At 38.9% G+C, this 21,291-nt stretch overlaps 1 protein-coding gene across 3 annotated transcripts in view; it reads right to left on the reverse strand.

The window, feature by feature from the left end:
- GJC1 (gap junction protein gamma 1) overlaps positions 1-21,291 on the reverse strand; it is a 35,881-nt gene that overhangs the window by 12,567 nt on the left and 2,023 nt on the right. The gene's annotated exons all lie outside the window — the stretch shown is intronic.

The following is a 21,291-nucleotide window of genomic DNA, read 5'->3' on the forward strand; positions in this document are numbered from 1 at the left end:
GTTCAATAAAAATGTCCCTGATGTATTAACTGGAAATATAGGATTCAGAACAATATTATCCCAATACTGTGAAAACAAATAAAATTTATGCATTACAAAACCCTAAAAGAAAAACAAAAAAGTTAAAAAAAAAAACAAACCTTGAAAGGATATAAATGAATAAGTTATGACCAACCTAGATAGCATATTAAAAAGCAGAGACATTACTTTGCCAACCAAGGTCCGTCTAGTCAAGGCTATGGTTTTTCCAGTGGTCATGTATGGATGTGAGAGTTGGACTGTGAAGAAAGCTGATCACCGAAGAATTGATGCTTTTGAACTGTGGTGCTGGAGAAGAGTCCCTTGGACTGCAAGTTGATACCACCAGTCCATTCTAAAGGAGATCAATCCTGGGTATTCATTGGAAGGACTGATGCTAAGCTGAAACTGCAATACTTTGGCCACCTCATGCGAGGAGTTGACTCACTAGAAAAGACTCTGATGCTGGGAAGGATTGGGGGCAGGAGGAGAAGGGGACGACAGAGAATGAGATGGCTGGATGGCATCACCGACTCGATGGACATGAGTTTGAGTGAACTCTGGGAGTTGGTGATGAACAGGGAGGCCTGGTGTGCTGTGATTCATGGGGTCACAAAGAGTCGGACACGACTGAGCGACTGAACTGAACTGAACTCTACCTTTTCTCTTCTTTAGCCTTTTTTCTGCATCTCCACTAGAATTCTCTCTCTAAAATGGATGTTACTCCTTTGCTGAAAAGCGACTAATGAAAGTGGCCCCTCAAATCAGTGGGGCCAAGATGGATTTTTTAAAGTATTAGAATAAAACATAGTTGATATTTGTTATAACTCTGGACATGGGAAGAAAAGATGAATCTGAGTACAAAATAATAAAGTGTCTCCACGGATAAAAGAAAAAACAATTTAAACAATACTGGAAAACAATGAACTGGGGAAAGAGGTTTTAGTAATTCTTTTATACGCAAAGAGCTAATCTCTAGTATATGAAGAGTTCAAAACAGACATTCCACAGAAAGAAAAACACAAATTCCCCATGCGCAACATGGATGAACCTTGACAATAGAGACAGGTTAGTTAGTGGTTGTTAGGGCCAATGGGCTTCCCTTCTGGCTCAGCTGGTAAAGTATCCGCTGGCAATGCAGGAGACCTGGGTTCGATCGCTGGGTTGGGAAGATCCCCTGGAGAACGGAAAGGCTACCCACTCCAGTATTCTGACCAAGAGAATTCCATGGACTGTATAGTTCATGGGGTCACAAAGAGTCGGACACGACTGAGCTTCACTTCAGGGCCTAAGGGAAATGGATTGTGACTGTTAATGGGTTCAGTTCAGTCGGTCAGTCGTGTCCAACTTTGCGACCCCATGAATCACAGCACACCAGGCCTCCCTGTCCATCACCAACTCCCAGAGTTCACTCAAACTCATGTCCATCGAGTCGGTGATGCCATTCAGCCACCTCATTCTCTGTCGTCCCCTTCTCCTCCAGCCCCCAATCCTTCCCAGCATCAGAGTCTTCCCAGTGAGTCAACCTGTCGCATGAAGTGGCCAAAGTATTGCAGTTTCAGCTTTAACATCAGTCCTTCCAATGAACACCCAGGATTGATCTCCTTTAGAATGGACTGGTTGGATCTCCTTGCAGACCAAGGGACTCTCAAGAGTCTTCTCCAGCACCACAGTTCAAAAGCATCAATTCTTCGGCGATCAGCTTTCTTCACAGTCCAACTCTCACATCCATACATGACCACTGGAAAAACCATAGCCTTGACTAGACGGACCTTGGTTGGCAAAGTAATGTCTCTGCTTTTTAATATACTATCTAGGCTGGTCATAACTTTCCTTCCAAGGAGTAAGCGTCTTTTAATTTCATGGCTGCAGTCAGCATCTACAGTGATTTTGGAGCCCAAAAAAATAAAGTCTGACACTGTTTCCAGATGGGATCAGATGCCATGATCTTTGTTTTCTGAATGTTGAGCTTCAAGCCAACCTTTTCACTCTCCTCTTTCACTTTCATCAAGAGGCTTTTGAGTTCCTCTTCACTTTCTGCCATAAGGGTGGTGTCATCTGCATATCTGATGTTATTGATATTTCTCCCAGCAATCTTGATTCCAGCTTGTGCTTCTTCCAGCCCAGCATTCCTCATGATGTACTCTGCATATAAGTTAAATAAGCAAGGTGACAATATACAGCCTTGACGTACTCCTTTTCCTATTTGGAACCAGTCTGTTGTTCCATGTACAGTTCTGATTGTTGCTTCCTGACCCACATACGTGTTTCTCAAGAGGCAGGTCAGGTGGTCTGGTATTCCCATCTCTTTCAGATCATGAACTTCTTATTGCCAAATTCAGACTTAAATTGAAGAAAGTAGGGAAAACCACTAGACCATTCAGATATGACCTAAATCAAATCCTTTATGATTATACAGTGGAAGTGAGAAATAGATTTAAGGGACTAGATCTGATAGAGTGCCTGTTGAACTCTGGACGGACACTGTACAGGAGACAGGGACCAAAACCATCCCCATGGAAAAGAAATGCAAAAAAGCAAAATGGCTGTCTGAGGAGGCCTTACAAATAGCTGTGAAAAGAAGAGAAGCAAAAAGCAAAGGAGAAAAGGAAAGATATAAGCATCTGAATGCAGAGTTCCAAAGAATAGCAAGGAGAGATAAGAAAGCCTTCCTCAATGATCAATGCAAAGAAATAGAGGAAAACAACAAAATAGGAAAGACTAGAGATCTCTTCAAGAAAATTATAGAGATTCCAAGGGAACATTTCATGCAAAGATGGGCTCGATAAAGGACAGGAATGGTATGGACCTAACAGAAGCAGAAGATATTAAGAAGAGGTGGCAAGAATACACAGAAGAACTGTACAAAAAAGATCTTCACAACCAAGATAGTCACGATAACGTGATCACTGACCTAGAGCCAGACATCTTGGAATGTGAAGTCAAGTGGGCCTTAGAGAGCATCACTACGAACTAAGCTAGTGGAGGTGATGGAATTCCAGTTGAGCTCTTTCAAATCTTGAAAGATGATGCTGTGAAAGTGCTGCACTCAATATGTCAGCAAATTTGGAAAACTCAGCCATGGCCACAGGACTGGAAAAGGTCAGTCTTCATTCCAATCCCAAAGAATGCTCAAACTACCGCACAACTGCACTCATCTCACACGCTAGTAAAGTCATGCTCAAAATTCTCCAAGCCAGGCTTCAGCAATATGTGAACCATGAACTCCCAGATGTTCAAGCAGGTTTTAGAAAAGGCAGAGGCACCAGAGATCAAATTGCCAACATCCGCTGGATCATGGAGAAAGCAAGAGAGTTCCAGAAAAACATCTATTTCTGCTTCATTGACTATGCCAAAGCCTTTGACTGTTAATGGGTATAAGCTATCTTTTGGCGATAATGAAAATGTTTGGAATTAAGACAATGGTGGTGGTTACACAACCTTGTGAATATACTGTAAAACCACTGAATTGTATACTTTAAAAGAAAAAATTTTAGGGTATATAAATTATATCTCAATAATAAACTACTCTGAGATACAATTCTCCTATCACACTGGCAAAAATCCTGAAGTGGGCGAGGTTATGGAAAACTCACCTTTTCAAATACTGCTGGTGGGAGGGCAATTTGCTAATACCTACAAAATTATATGTGAATCTGTATCCTTTGACCCAGTAACCTCACTTTTGGGAATGATCAAAGTAGAACACTGCTTCTATGTAACTCAATGTCCACTCTCAAGGGAATGGTTAAATGGACCATGGCCTATTTACACAACAGAATACCATGTGGCTGTAAAACGTGAGAAAAGATATTCAACACGTTTAAATGTCTTGAATTGTACAGAGATATTCAAGACATTCACACAGTGAAAACAGCAAAGTATATGTGTATATATGTATACATCCTTTCTATAAAGAGAAAAAAATATCAATCTGTGTTTTTTGTTTAGATTTCTATAAGGAAATACAAGGATACCTTTCTTTTTAATGAATAAAAGTGGAGGAGGAGACAAAGAGGGATGGGACAGAATTAAGACTTATTACATATCTTTTTATAGTCTTATTTTTTGAACCAAAGGAATATATTGTCTTTTTGAAGAAAACACCCCCAAAAAACATTCCATGTCCTAGAGAATAAAGTCTGCTTGAGATTTTAAAATAAGTCTTTTGTAAAATTTTTAAAGTTAAAAAAACTTAAATCCTTCATCCTCTCTACACCCTTGCCCTGCCTTTTTTTCTTCAGAGCACTCAACACTACCTCAAACACTTACTTGTTAACTTGTTCATTATCGGTCACCTCAATCAAATAAAGACTTTGTTCTTATAACCCTGGCACTTAGAAAAACTACTAATTAAGTGATTTAATAAATTTGAATCTCTGCTCATTGATTTTCCTCTACTACTTTATATGGTCTTTCCACAATTTCCTACTTGGGAAAATTTTTTATACTTTAGGATCTAGCCTAAAGGTCACTTCAAGTTTTCTAGGCCTCCTCATTTAATCTCCTCCTCAGAAAGTCCATAATAAATTTTTATTCCACCAATATCAGGACTTAATCTAGTAAACTGAGGTTAGTGGTATCAGTTTCTTCTGCTGGAATATTAGTTTCTTGAGAGGAAAGTCCATGCTTCTAAAAATTCTTCGGGCCCTCATATATAACTCAATATATGTGTGTTACATTTAACATAAAATCTAAATCGATTTATAGGAGGCAGAAATTACAAAATATGTCCACTGTCCATGAACACAATCATTTCAGGGCAGAATACATGAATGGAATAGAAGTACAAAATGTGAAAATACTCAGAGAAGGAAAAGCGACTAATTCCTATAGATTAAAAAGTATAAGCTGTCGATTATGCCGCAATAAAGCCGGAAAAAAAGTTTAAGCTTACTGCAGAAGACAAGTGGGTCTCTGAAGAATGGGTATGGTTTCACCAGGCAGAGCTGGGGTGGGAGGTAGGGGCAAGGCAGATGGAGAACATGATGTGAGTGAAAAGGGGCACAAGGCTCTTAGACTGGAACATGACGCAGGATGTTTGAGAAGTAGCTGCAGAGAAGGCTGAACAGGGAGGTCAAAGACCAGTCTGCAGAGGGGCTTAGCACACCATGAAACCTGAAAGTAAAGCATGGTAAGTAATGATGAGTAAACATTCCTCAAATGTGGTCCACGGACCACCTTCATCAGAATTATCCAGCGTGCTCGCTGAAACTGCCGATTCCCAGGTCCTACTTACCCAACTGCCACTCCCAGGCGTACTGAATCAGAATTTAACACATTTACGGTTAAACATTTAAGTTGTTTACAATGATTTATGATAATACTTAAAACTTTGTGTGTCTGTGTCAGACTCTTTGTGAAGCAACGGACTACAGCCTGTCAGGCTCCTCTGTCCATGGAATTCTCCAGGGAAGAATTCTGGAGTGGGTTGCCATTTCCTTCTCCAGGGAATCTTCCTGACCCAGGGACTGGAACCAGGACTCCTGCATGCCAGGCAGATTCTTTACCATCTGAGCTAAAGGGAAGCACATTTACAATTACAGATTTACAATAAATTTATAAAAGTATTTCTTTGTATAAAATAAATTTGTATAAAGTTGTACAAACTGTGAAAAACTTTGTGTGTGTTATTAAGAAAAAGTCAGTTCTTTTCAATGCACTATCTCTCCAAAAATTTTTAATATGTATTACTAAATGACCCCTCCAAAAAGCCAGTATCTGTTTATAGCTCCACTATCAAGGATATGAGAATGCTGCTTTCCTCACTCCCTTACCAATGAGTCTAATGCATTTTTAAACAAACAAGGCTTGAGTTAATACGTGTTTAAATTATAAGAAGTTTTAAACTGTCATTAATCATTAGGGAAATGCAAATGAGACAAAAAACGCATAGTGAGGTACCATTTCATACCCAAAGAGATGGGTACTATTAAAAAGAAATGAAACAAGAGCTGAAAAGGTTATGGAGAAACTGGAATCACTGTTGTGCACTGCTGACAATGTAAAACGGTGCAGCTGCTGCAGAAAATGCTTTAGTTATGATTTTCTCAGTATATTATATACAGAAGTACCATATGATCCAGAAATTCTACTTCTGGATGTCTATCTAAAAGAAATGAAAGCAGGGATGCAAACAGTTATCATTACACCCATGTCACAGTGTATTATCCACAACAGTCAAAAGGCGGAAGCAACACAGTATCCACTAACAAACAAAACATGGTATATACCCACAGTGTTATTCAGCCTTAAAAGGAAGGAAATTCTGACACATGCTGCGATGGTGATGAACCTTGGAGACAGTTGGCTAAGCGAAAGCAGTCAGTCACAAGAGGACAAATATTACACGCTTCTACTCACAAAAGGGCCCTAGAATAGTCAAATTCATAGAGAGAGAAAGTAGACTGGTGATTGCCAGGGGGTGGGAGGAATGGGGAGTTAGAATTTAATGGGAAGTGAGTTTCAGTTGGGAAGATAAAGTTCTGGAGACAGATGTAGATGATTGCTGCACAACAATGTAAATGTACTTAATGCTACAGACCTATGGTAAATTTCATGTTATGGATATTTTACCACAGTGAAAAAGTAAAAAAAAACTAAACTAAAATTCACTCATGCAATTAGTATTTACTACCATCAAGAAGCTTGCAATAAAGTATTACTAGTTTATAAGAAATTACAAACACTTAATAAAACTACAGTTGTATTCAAGAGGTATTTACGAACATCCCTGGTGGTCCAGTGGCTAAGACTCCAAGCTCCCAATGCAGGGGGCCCAGGTTCAATCCCTTTCCAGGGGACTAGATTCCACAACTAAAGACTGTATGCCACAACTAAGACTTGGTGCAGCCAAATAAATAATATCTATATAATATATATACATAAAGAGGTATTCAGTGTATGCTATACAACAAAAGACTAGAAGAAACAACTGGAATCATCTGTTAAAGTTTAAATATTTTTATAGCACAGTGACTCTACAGGGAAATGCTTTACTTTCCAGTTTATCTGACTCATTTTTTCCATTACAATCTCTTTACTATAATGTTGGCCACAAAAACACCATTAATCCAAAAATATCAATTTTATATATTTCTTTGGAAAAGTTTCTCATAGACTCATGTAGAGTAAAAAAAAAAAAGCTCCCAAAGGATTTAGATGAACTAAAAAAGTAAATAACTTTTCCCTTGTCAATTTTTAAATGCTCAGTAAACTGGCGTGCTGTGATTCATGGGGTCGCAGAGTCGGAGACAACTGAGCGACTGAACTGAACTGAAACTGAAATAACTAGGAAATTTTAAAAATAAGTAGTGCTATTTTAAATGTCTTGCAAATGCACAATCAAGTTGGGTCAGAGCCAAGTTTTAATCTCCTTCTTTTTTAAAAAATATTTATGTAACTAATCTGGGTCTTAATTGCAGCATCTGGGATCTAGTTCCCTGACCAGTGATCGAACCTGGAGCCCCCCATGTTGGGAGTGCAGAGTCTTGGCCATTGGATCACCAGGGAAGTCCTGAGGCTGCTGCTAAGTTGCTTCAGTCGTATCCGACTCTGTGCGACCCCATGGACTGCAGCCTACCAGGCTCCTCCATCCATGGGACTTTCCAGGCAAGAGTACTGGAGTGGGTTGCCACTGCCTTCTCCGAGGGAAGTCCTAATCTCCTTCTAATTAAAAAAAACTTGGGCTTCTCTGGTGGCTCCAAAGAATCTGCCTGCAATGCAGGAGACCCGGGTTTGATCCCTGGGTTGGGAAGATCCCCTGGAGAAGGGAATGACTACTCACCCCAGTATTCTTGCCTGGAGAATCCCATAGACAGGAGCCTGGTGGGCTACAGACCACGGGATCACAGACTCGGACATGACTGAGCGACTAACACTTTCGTTTTCACTTAAAAGTCTTAATTCCTTTTCTAAACAAAAACCCAGGATGAACTAATAGCAAGAGTACTTGAGTGGGTTGCCATTTCCTTCTCCAGGAGATCTTCCCAACACAGGGATCGAACCCAGGTCTCCCACATTGTAGGCAGACGCTTTACTGTCTGAGCCACTAGAGAAGTAAAGTGATTCTAACCTTGACTTTTATGAAACTGAGAGTAAGCACTGACCTGAGAGCCAAGAGATTCTAACAGGCACTTCAGGAATAAATATTTTTTTCCACTTTTTCATTTGTGAAATAAGTGAAAAATATCACATCAGATCATTACTAAAGTCCTTTCCATTAACAGTTGATGAAAATCAACTCAGGCAGAGCACTTTTCACAAAACAACCAATAAATTACGTGGAATTCAGAACTCCAGGGGCAGGAAAGAAGCAAAGTAACAAGCAGTGAAACTGAACAATATTAAGATGTCAAATTTTCAAAAGGCATTTTCCAAACAGTCATCCCAGAAAATCCGTGGTTGGACTAAACTGAAAAATTTCCATATTGACTCATCATGATTCTCAAGTATTAACTATCTGGGCCTCCCAGATTATGAGCTGAGTGATCCACTAAGAATTGTACTAGTGATTCACACTTCTGAATGAGACTGCTTTATGTGCAAACACAAGGAATCAATTAAAGGGTTTACAATGAAGTTTTGTTTAACTGGAACGTTTTAAATGGAAGTTAATTCTGCATGAGTGATAATAGATATTTAATAACTAGCTAGTGACAATTTCTCAGCAAAAGCATTATGGCAGCTTTAATCTATGTATTACAAACAGGAAAACAACATGTTTTCAAAAGAGCTCTTGGCTATGAACCATATTTGAATAACAAATATTTAAAATTTGTTGTAAGTCAAATTATAAAATAAAGGAGAGAAAGTATCTTGGCCCTATTAACTAACAAGGAAACAAAATACACCATTGTGGGTTGAAGTGTCAATTTGTGCTGGCAAAAAGCCATTCTATTTGAATGTAAGAACCTTCAGGAACCAGCTGGAGAAGTATGGGGAACCTGGGATAATGTGTTCATTCACAGTGCGTCGTAAGTGGTACTGTCTTCATGTAAAAAAGGACAGTATTGGTACACTAGTCCAAAATGCTTAAAGCTTCAATCAAATCAAATGACCAACAAACAGTCTAGGAAAATGACATGTCTAGGGAAAAACAGAAACAAACATATAACATTTCTGATATGACTAGGGTCACAATACAAAATTTGCAAAAAACATCATACAGTGATGGTGAGGCTGGACCGGTACAACCTTTTTGGAAGGTATTGTGGTAATATTCACTAGAAATTTTAAAATGTTTTATGTCCTTTAATCAGTAACACCACATCTAGTAATTTACCTTAAATAAATGCCCAATAAAAGAAGAATTTTATGGAATTTTATGATACAATCTCTATGAGGAAATATTGCACAACCATTATAAATCTTGTTTTTAGTTCAGTTCAGTTGCTCAGCTGTGCCTGACTCTTTGCAACCCCATGGACTGCAGTATGCCAGGCCTCCCTGTCCATCACCAACTTCCAGAGTTTACCCAAACTCATGTCCATTGAGTCAGTGATGCCACCCAACCATCTCATCCTGTCATCCCCTTCTCCTCCTGCCCTCAATCTTTCACAGCATCAGGGTCTTTTACAATGAGTCAGCTCTTCGCATCAGGTGGCCAAAGTATTGGAGTTTCGGCTTCAACATCAGTTCTTCCAAAAATCTTGCTTTAGGACAGAGATTACAAAATTCATACAACTATACAGGAACAAAAAGTAGATTAGTGGTTGCCTAGGAATGGAGAAGGAAATGGCAACCCACTCCAGTGTTCTTGCCTGGAGAATCCCAGGGACGGGGGAGCCTGGTGGGCTGCTGACTATGGGATCGCACAGAGTCGGACACGACTGAAGTGACTTAGCAGCAGGACTGAGAAGGATGGGGAGGAGTGTAGAGTAACTGGTAACAGGTACAGGGTTTCTCTTGAAGGGAATGAAAATATTCTAAAATTAAACTGTGGTGAAGGCTACACAACCCAGTGAGTCTACTAAAAATACTGAAGTACATTTTAAACAGGTGAACTGTACAGTGTGTGAATTATACCTCAGAAAAGCCATTTAAGACATTTTCTATGCATCTAGATACCAGTAAGTGACACAAGTAACTGAAACAGAACAGTGGGGCCTGGACAACACAAGGACCAACTAAAGGGGCTACTGCTTATCAGCTCCAGCCTTTGAAGTCATCAGATTGTCACAGCTTTCAAAATAAGTCTTTAACCTGGATTTTTATGTGAAGCCCGATTTGGGGATAATTTTTTGATTGAAGTATAAAATACCTACAGAAAGACGAAAGTGAAAGTTGCTCAGTCATGTCCAACTCTTTGCAATTCCACGGACTATACAGTCCATGGAATTCTCCAGGCCAGGATACTGGAGTGGGTAGCCTTTCCCTTCTCCAGGGGATCTTCCCAACCCAGGGATCAAACTCAGGTTTCCCACTTTGCAGGCGGATTCTTTATCAGCTGAGCCACAAGGGAAGCCCAAGAATACTGGAGTGGATAGCCTATCCCTTCTCCAGTGGATCTTCCCAACCCAGGAATCGAGCTGGGGTCTCCTGCATTGCAGGAGGATTCTTTTACCAACTGAGCTATCAGGGAAGCAGAGAAAGTTACACAAACAGAACCATGCAGATCAGTGAATTTTCACATAACCATGTAACCAGCACTAAAATCCAGAACAAAGCATTACCAGCCATAATTATGCCCCCTTCCTACCTAAGAGAAATCATCATTATTGACAGATTGGGTAGTAGTTTGTTGTGGGAGATGGTCCTATGCATTGCAGAATGGATCGCAGCGTCCCTGGCCTCTTCCAGCTGTGACAACCAAAGATGTCTCCAGATACTGCCAAATGCCCTTTGGGAAACAATATTATACCACACCAAGACTCACTGGTTTAAACTGTCCTTGACCTTTACATAAATGGACTCACCGAATGAACTCTCTTATATCAGAATCATAAAGAATACACTTTTGTGTCTGATTCAACATCTGCTGAGAGTCACCAATCTTGTTGCATTTAGCTCTGCTGCTGCTAAGTCACTTCAGTCGTGTTCGACTCTGTGCGACCCCATAGATGGCAGTCCACCAGGCTCCCCTATCCCTGGGATTCTCCAGGCAAGAACTCTGGAGTGGGTTGCCATTTCCTTCTCCAATGCATGAAAGTGAAAAGTGAAAGTGAAGCCGCTCAGTCATGTCTGACTCTTAGTGATCCCATGGACTGCAGCCCACCAGGCTCCTCTATCCATGGGACTTTCCCGGCAAGAGTACTGGAGGGGGTTGCCATTGCCTTCTCCGGCATTTAGCCAGTCTACTCATTTTCTTAGGTTTATTATTTCACCATTGTGTGTATATATCACAATCTATCTATTCTACTGCTGATGGGCATTTGAGTAGCTTCCAGTTTGAAGTTATTATGCATAACGCTACTGTGAACATACCAAATGTGTCTTCCAATATGTATGTTTCTGTTGAATGCCCAGACCCAGAATAGATAGTTGTGTGGTCCACATATGTCAGCTTAAGTAGATTAGTTCCTTTCTTAAGGGGGGGGTTTATCAATTTGCACTTCTTTTTCCTTTTTTCATGTTGGCAACTAATAAGAAAAATAAATATTTAAGTAATACTGAGACAGATACCTTATTAGCTGAATAAAGCCTGCCAATTTGCGATCTGCTTTTAAAAATGTTTCATTGTGTGGGAAAATGCTCATATGTAGTAGAGAAACAAAAAAAATCAAACAAAAAAATTCACAATAATATATCTGAATGGAAATATGGATGGAGATTTGATGATTTCTGTATTATTTGCTTTTCAGTATTTTCTACAATAAACACGTAATAATGAAGCTGGCAAAGCTTTCGTATGCAATAAATGCCCCAAGAGAAATTTTTAAAATAGGTCAGGGTACAAATTTCATAATATTTGCATACATACATGTTTTACATTCATAAGAACCTAATTAAATAATGAATATATCACAGAAAAGTTAACTATCTCATAGAATCTTTGATACAATTACTACACCGCTCCTGCATAAAGGGATCCAGGAAAGAACTCATATATAAAACTTCACCCTAGAGCAAAATATAGGATGATGAGACAACAGTGTAATTCTTAATTTGTAAGGATATATCAAAAGTTATTAGTTTTCTGACATTTCTTATACAGCAGTTAGTGTCATAATGCTGCTCTTCTCATTTCTTTAGAGACGCACTCTAAAGGTGTCCAGAAGCAACACAGAAAATTAACATCCTCAATACTTCCTTGAAATGAACAGTTGTTGGCACTGTGCCATTGCTACCTGCTGGTTAGGAGTGTCTGATACTGAATAAATGGAGCTACCTCTATTTGAGAAAATGATTATTAAAACAGCCACCAAAAACGTTCCAGTGTCCATTATGAATTCTATTAAATGTTTGCTTGGCATGTGAAAATGTTACAAAACTCATACTTCCTGTCCTAATCACTTCACTTCATATCAAGGATTCTTCTGTTGGGATAAGAATGTGCCCATGAGACTCAGTGCAAACCCAAAAGATTTATCTCCTGAGAGAAGGCACTGAATGTTAATATACTGCCCTAAATGGAGTTTTTAAAACCAAAATAACCTGTTACTTTAAGGCTTTGCTAAGGGAACTATTCTGAGCATCGATCTCATCTCCATTTTCCTATCTGAAGAAACTATACTGAGGGGACTTCCCTGGTGGCTCACTGGTGAAGAATCCGCCTGCCAATGCAGGAGACATGGGTTCAATCCCTGATCCAGGAAGACCCCACATGCCACAGAGCAACTAAGCCTGTGTGCCTTAAAAAAAAAAAAAACAACTACACTGGTACTTCCCTGGTGGTATGGTGGATAGGAATCAGCCTGCCAATGCGGGGGACAGAGATTCCATCCCTGGTTTGGAAAGATTCCCCATGCCTCAGGGAAACGAAGCCCATGCTCCACAACTACTGATGTCTGCATACCTAGAGCCGGTGCTCCCCAACGAGTCACCATAATGAAAAGCCCTGTCGCAGCAACCAAGAGCAGTCCCGGACAAAGATCCAGCACAGTCAAATTAATTAGGAGAATATATCACAGAAGGGTTATCACAGCTTTTAAAAAAAAAGGAAGAAACTACACTGACATGTATGTAAGTTTGAACCAAAAGGCAAAAACGTTTTCTGAGGCAAAATAAATAAAAAGCAGTAGAAACTAACGCTTCTAACTACTAAGAGCATTTTACCTGGGGTTCAAAATGTAACGTCACTTTAAATTTCTCCCTGAACTAATAACCATAATTAACTGGCAACCAAACTAAACCTATTCAAGCTACATATACATAATTTTCCTCCCAGGATATACCTCAAATCATAAACATACTTTCCTTTCCCACCCTCAAGTATGATAGATGACAATGGCGTCAGACACACAATTCAGTAAGAACTGAGACATTCCACCAATATCTACTAATTTTTCCAAACTCAAAAATAAAAGCTTTCCAAGTAAATCTGAGAAGTGCACATCTGCTTGAATTGCTCAACCTATAATAAATACAAAGCTTTCACTCTGAATAATGAGAATATGCATGTGTGCTAAGTTTCTTCCCACTGTCTGTGATCCCATGGACTGCGGCCTGCCAGGCTCCTCTGTCCATGGGATTCTCCAAGCAAGTGTACTAGAGTGGGCTGCCATGCCCTCCTGCAGGGGATCTTTCCAACTCAGGAATCGAACCGGCGACTCATGTCTTCTGCACTGGCACCAGAGCCACAGTATGAGATTAATACCCATATTTTACTAAAAAGAATACTAAAGATCATAATGACTTACTTAAGATCACCCAACAAATTAGGTGTAAAACCTAAAACACAACTCAAGACGTAATGATCTTTTTCCTATACTATGTGAATTCAGTTATTTATAAGACCAAACAGAAAGTCACTGAAAAAACTGACTGTGATATACAAGTTATATAACTAAAGTAAAGATTGCAGTTAAAACAGCAACAGATACATGAAATACTGAGGAATGCTAAAGCTGAAACTCCAATACTTTGGCCACCTCATGCGACGAATTGACTCACTGGAAAAGACTCTGATGCTGGGAAGGATTGGGGGCGGGAGGAGAAGGGGACGACAGAGAATGCGATGGCTGGATGGCATCACTGACTCGATGGACGTTGAGTTTGAGTGAACTCCGGGAGTTGGTGATGGACAGGGCAGCCTGGCGTGCTGTGATTCATGGGGTCGCAGAGTCGGACACGACTGAGCGACTGAACTGAACTGAACCTTCACAAGAAACATACTACACCAAGGAATACCAAGTTACAAGAAAGACTTAAATGCTTAAAATACTTTAAAGACTTAAAGCATTATGTGTTCTTAGATACAAGAGCAATCGTAAAAATATTAGTTCTTAAATTAATCTAAATTTAATTCAATCTTGATTTCTAAAAATACCAGTAGAATTTCTCTGGAACCAGACTAATTCTAAATTTAATGTGCAAAATTAAACAGTAAGAATGGTTGGGAAATTTCAGAAAGAGAAACAAGGGCACACAAGCTTCTCTAGATATACATTATAAAGTTATAACTTTAAAAAGTGGAATTGGCAAAATGATTAGAAGACTGGAACAGAATAAAGCTCAGAAGATGTAAATCCATCTGAGAAAATGTATGATACAGGTGGCATTTCAAACTAACAGGAAAAAGATGGAACATTCAATAAATGATATTGAACTACTATGGGTAGCTATCTAGAAAAAATTAAACATAAAAGTTTGATCTTTAGTTTCCAAATAGATCAAAGATTTGAAAGTAAAAGCAAAGCAATAAGCTAGATGAAATGAACATAAGCTGAGTAGTGAAGACTTTTCTAAAATGAAACAACTTAGATGTCAAATGACAGAATTGACAAATTTAATTATATTAAATATAAATTCTAGAAAGCTAAAAAATACTATACAGAACTCAAAAGATATACTAAATGCTTAAAATTATTTGCAATTCTTAAAAGAAAAGGTTAAGTTCTCCAACATATAAAGAGCTCCAACAGGTAATTAAAAGAAAAACAACCTCAATAGAAATATGCGATACAGAAAAACAAATTTATGCTTACCGAAGGGGAAAAGGGAGGGGAGATATATTAGGAGTTTCAGATTAGCAGATACTACTATATATAAAACAGATAAATAGCAAGGTCCTACTGTACAGTACAAGGAACTATATTCAATATCCTATGATAAACCATAACGGAAAAGTATCTGAAAGAACACACATAAATATATATACCTGAATCACTCTGCTATACACTAGAAACTAATACAATATTGTAAATCAGCTATACTTCAATTAAAAAAAAACAAACCTGCAATGAAGAAACAATTCTCAGAAAAAGAAATGTAAATGGCTTTTAATAATATGGCATGAAAAGATATTCAGTATCACTCGTAATTAGGATTTACAATTAAAACTGTACCAATATACTAATTTTCACTTGCCCAATTGGAAAAAAATTTTAAATCGATAACAGATCACTGATAAGGTGTGTGCATGCTTAGTCGCTCAGTCATGTCTGACTCTTTGTGACCCCATGGCTGTAGCCCACCAGGCTCCTCTGTCCATGGGGATTCTCCAGGCAAGAATACTGGAGTGGGTTGCCATGCCCTCCTCCATGGGATCTTCCCAACCCAGGGATCTCATCCAGGTGTCCCGAATTGTAGGCAGATTCTTTACCGACTGAGCCACCAGAGATGCCCATAAATTGGCATTCTTTGTGCTTTTCTAGAAATGGGGTAAAACGGTAAGCTTCTATAAAAGACAAGGTGGAACATCCATCAAAATTGAAAATGCACATATTTTCTGAGCCAGCAAGCAATTCCAGTGCTCAACATTTATCTAATGAAATGTTCAGATATACAAAATATTGCAGAAGAATATTCACTGCACTACTGTTGGTAACAGGCTGGAAACAACGTAAAGGCTATCAGTAAGAGACTCCACAAACAAATTACAGCACATCTACTAATGGAAAAAAAAAAGTCAGCTGTATCGGTAATAATAAGAAACAAACTAAGATATATGCAGGATATAGAACAGTGTGTAGAGTATGCTATTTGGGGGGATACTGAGTGTATGAATATCTCTGAAAGAATTCACACACAAAAAAAGCAAACAGTAACTGCTTCAGCAGAAAGAAGAAATCTGAGTAACTGAGAAAAGAACAGAGGATGGCTCGTTTTTCACTGTAAATCCTCTCACACCTTTGATTCTGTACTATGTAATTACCTATTAAAAAAATTTTTTTTAAATTCAGTGACGTGAAATACTCAAGTACAAAACTATCAATGCCTGCCTTAACGCATAATTGCATAATATGTCCAAGTTTCTTAGGACATTATTTATACTGACTCTTGGTCCAGCAAATGGGAAGAAATTAAAATCAGAACGAGGTAAACTATGTAAAAAAAAAAAACAACTAATCTTCAGGACTTCCTGGTGGTCCCAGTGGCTGGGACTCCAAGTTCCCAATACAAAGCGCCGGGTTACATCCCTGGTGAGGGAACTAGATTTCGCGTGCTGCAACTAAGACCTGGTACAGCCAAATAAATAAATATGTTTTTTAAAAAAGAAAAAACTAATCTTCAATTTCTTTATTCCATCTGACAATCTGCCTAAGCCCAGCTGTGATTATCTTCCTGGGAGGCAAGAGTCTACACTATGTATATTACATCATAGGTGATCATAGTATTTTGGTTTATTAAAACCGCTTAAGACTGATCAGGCCATGAATACAAGTTTACATCAGTAAGTATTTACTAAAAACGTAGCACTGTATTGGCATATAAGACCAAAAGTGCAAAAAAAAGAAATAATACAATAATAAGACTTCTAGTTAGAATAAAAACTCTGACAGAAGTTACTTCATTACCACCAGTAACTACAAATAAAAAAGAAATTAGTAAACATCCAAATAATTGTTGAATACACAAGTTAACTATGAGCTAGGTGCTAGGGATACCGGCCATCCAAGACAGACATTTCTCTTGACTTTATGGCACATAAAGTATAGTCTATGGCATATAAAGTACAGGGGGCATATAAACCCCCTGGCAGTCCAGTGGTTAGGACTCTGAACTTTTACTGCTGGGGCCAGAGTTCAATTCCTGGTCAAGGAACTAAAATCCCTCAAGCCAGGAGGCATGACAAAAAAAAAGTATAGTCTAATGATGAAATAGGTACTATACAAATAATTAAACTAATTAAAATTGTGATCTATCCTACATAAGGGAAGTGCAAGGTGCTATAAGACAGCCCTAATCTAATATAGGCTTCCCTGGTGGCTCAGACAGTAAAGAATCCACCTGCAATGCGGGAGACCGGGGTTCAATCCCTGAGTTGGGAAGATACCCTGGAGGAGGGCATGGCAATCCACTCCGGTATTCTTGTCTGGAGAATCCCCATGGACAGAGGAGCCCCAAGGGCTACCGTCCATGGCGTCGCAAAGAGTTGGACATGAGTGAGCAACTAAGCACAGCACAGCACACAGTGAAAGTTTTTCTACAGAAGTGATATTTAAGTTCTGAAGAATGAAGAACTGCCTTCCAGACAGAGAGATTAGCTACAGCATGTAGAAAGGCTGTTGGGTCAGCTCTGAACCTTCAGTAAATTGGGGGAAAAAAGATCTGTGTAGCTAGACCAATACTGCAAGAAAGTAAGTAAAAATAAATGATGCTGGAGAAGCAGCAAGGCCAGATCACACCCTGTTAAAAATGAAGACTGAAGGGAGAACAACAGAAGTTTTCAGATAAGTGAGTCGATTAAATTTGCTTTTAAAAGACAATTTTAGCTGATGTGAGAGGAGTAGATTAGAGTATACTGCTTAGGAGTATATACATACATAGTAAAAGTATGAAGAAACACAAGAGAATAATAAATTCAGGTTGGTGATTACTTCTGGTTAGGAGGCCTACAACAGTGGTTGTCAGGGGAGAGGAGGTGCAATCAGGTAAGGAAACAGACGACTTCAACTATACTGGTAATACTGTATTCTTTACTTTTTTATTTTATTTTTTACTTTTTTAAACAGGAGTGAAAAAACAAGGAAAGACCATTTAAAATCGACTATAATAACTGTCTTAGGAAAAGAGGGCCAAGACTAGGATGGGGAAACTAGAGGTGGAAAGAAAACTGCAAGAATCTGGCTTCAGTAAGTTGTTGACAGAGACACTTAATGAAACAGGGTACAGTGAAGAAGGTGTAGGTTTGGAACCAAGATCAACAGTTCACTCTGGGTAACTCAATTCCAACTACCTGAGTATCTAAGTGGAGATGCTGACTGAACAGACAGCTGGGATCAGAAAGGGATCTGAACAATAGATAAAAAATTGGTTGTATTAAAAATATATGGTGGGACTTCCCTGGTGGTCTAGTGGCTAAGACTCCACACTCCCCATGCAGGAGGCCCAGGTTTGATCCCTGGTCAGGGAACTAGATCCCACATGCCATAACTGAGTTTCCCATGCCGCAGCTAAAAGATTCTGTGTGCCACAACTAAGACTTGGCACAGCCAAATAAATAAAAATAATTATTTTTAAAAAACATATATATATATGTGGTAACTGAAGGCACAGAATGGTTAAAATTAGACAAGGGAGGCAGACTAAGGACCCAGACTTGAAAGAGACCATCAATTAAAGATCTGGGTAGGGGTGGAGGCGGAGAAGGCAATGGCAAGCCACTCCAGTACTCTCGCCTAGAAAATCCCATGGATGGAGGAGCCTGGTAGGCTGCAGTCCGTGGGGTCGCTAAGGGTCGGACACGACTGAGCAACTTCACTTTCACTTTTCACACATTGGAGAAGGAAATGGCAACTCACTCCAGTGTTCTTGCCTGGAGAATCCCAGGGATGGGGGAGCCTGGTGGGCTTCCGTCTATGGGGTCACACAGAGTCGGACATGACTGAAGTGACTTAGCAGCAGCAGGGGTGGAGGCGACCTGAAGAAATAGCCAGAGAGCAGGGAAGGAAAATCAGAAAACTAAGAGAAGAAACTATTTCAGGAAGGAAATTTTCGAATCCAAATAAACACCTACTCTAGATGGGCAATTAGGAATCTAAGGTCCAAGAATGAGTAAAGGGGAATTCCCTAAAAACAGACAAGAGCCCAGACCCACTTCACTCTGAACATTCCCAAAAGGAATGCTGTAACTTGGTTAAGTAACAGTAAATTCCATCAAACCTGATAAATCCCTCACAGATGTAGCTGAAAATTTTTATGACTATCTGAGACTTAACTACAATTTAGATGAAAATAGGATGTGAAGTTGATTCCATCTCTATAGAGAAAAAATAAAACCTCTGAAATACTAAACATTTTTTTGTTTCAAAGATTTTACATAATTTCCAGATTGCTAAACCTTTTTAGCATGTTAAACTCGAAACATTTTGAAAGCAAAATCCACACAACATTCATCTTTGAATCTTCAACATCTAGTTCAATGCTTACCACAGGTACACGACTGAAAAGAGAATTTCACTGAATAAACGGGCACCAGAACACTTTTATCCAAATTCTACTAGTGTCACAGCAATATAGCCTCACAGAACAGGCTTTAAGTAAGAGTTCTACTCATTCTACAGGAATAAAGGTCTCATCCTTGCCTTTAGGGGGGAAAAAAAAAACATCATCGGGCAACACTTTATTGACCTGAATGATAAACCCAAGTGTTCTCTACCTTATGCCAGCCAGGATGACTGGTCATTCATTCTTGACAGCTGTAGAAAATAGCGATGCTCAGACTTAACCAAATAGGTCCTTACTTCCACACAAACTAAATTCATCAGCTGCAGTAATATGCTTGAAAAACAACTGCTGACACTTTGCTGATACTAACAACTCAAAACTGTTTTCTATGTGTAAGTTTCAGGTTAATGGTATCAGCTAAAACCTATCTTATATGTATTCTCAAAGAAATGGTCCCCAAAAGAAAAAAAAGTAACTCCATCCTATCTTTGCCTAAATTTTTGCTAGGTATTCTGGATAGGAGCCACACATACTTCTAGGCCACAAAAAAAGCACAAGTTCAGAAATAAGTAAGGATACTTCCAGCTGCACTCAGCTATGCAAATTAATATTAAAAAAACAAAACACAAAAGAAAACACTTCATTTACTTTGAAATGTGAATTAAAAAAAAAAAGTTCCAGCTTTTTTGGAACTCATCTCTTTGCACTGAATAAAATCATGGACCTAGGTATTTACTGATGAAAAGATGCTCTGAATTTTAATTAACTATTTTGTAGTCTAGGATCCCAATTAATGAATTGATAGGTGAATCCTTTTTGAAAGGATGGTGAGGAAAGGAGTAGCTAATCAGAGACCTATCCAGAATCCTTTCGCTTTGGCTAATTTACACAGATATGAAATAATAAAAATTAGTAAGGGGCAGCAGCATTTATAAATAAGATTATTATGCTAAAAATATGTTAACTTCTTAAACCTTTTCAGTTAAAGGCTGAAACTCAATTCTACCTTCATGGACTGAATAGAAAGTTACTCAAGTCCTTTGCTCCTTTTTAAGAGCATTGTGGCTGCTAGCACAAGTAGAAAACCAATCTAAGGGGCTTCCCTGGTGGTTCAGTGGCTAAGACTCTGACCTCCCAACGAAGGGGGCCTGGGTTGGATACCTGGTCAGGGAACTAGATCCCACATGCCGCAAGGGAGACCCAGTGCAGCTAAATAAATAAAAAAAGAAAACCAATTCAAAAGTCACACAACCTAAAAAGTTAAGAACACTGACATTTGGAAAGGATGTTTGAAATGCTCGGGAAAAGGCCACAACAGTTTATTAGTAAATAGTATCAAACCATTCTTCATAAATCAGGACAAATAATAAAAGGAGAATTTCATATAACTACCATATATTCTCTTCAAAATGTCCTTTTCCTATAACACTCTGCTCACAATGATCTGGTGAAAACTAAGACACAGACTTGTTTACCAGAGCTTTTTACCTTTTACCCAGAAGACTTAGTTCATGTTTCTTTAATTCTGCCATTACATAGCACTTAGGGAATCCAAAGCAACTGCAATACTCAAAACTACGGTAAAATCCAAAAAACAAACACGCACAAACGCAGCAAACATAATCACAATTCATATACTTTTAGTCAGGAGCTCAGGAGTTAAGTTTTCTTTTTCTGTATTCTTATTCTGAAAGATACCTAAAGCCCTCTTTTGGGGTAAAGGATTTGATTCCTAAATTACATTGTCTTTTTTTCTACAGATGTTAACGTACTCCGTTGATA

This window comes from Moschus berezovskii, chromosome 20, assembly GCF_049115385.1.
Source record: "Moschus berezovskii isolate FMDL1 chromosome 20, NW_MosBer_1.0, whole genome shotgun sequence".
Lineage (NCBI taxonomy): Eukaryota > Metazoa > Chordata > Mammalia > Artiodactyla > Moschidae > Moschus > Moschus berezovskii.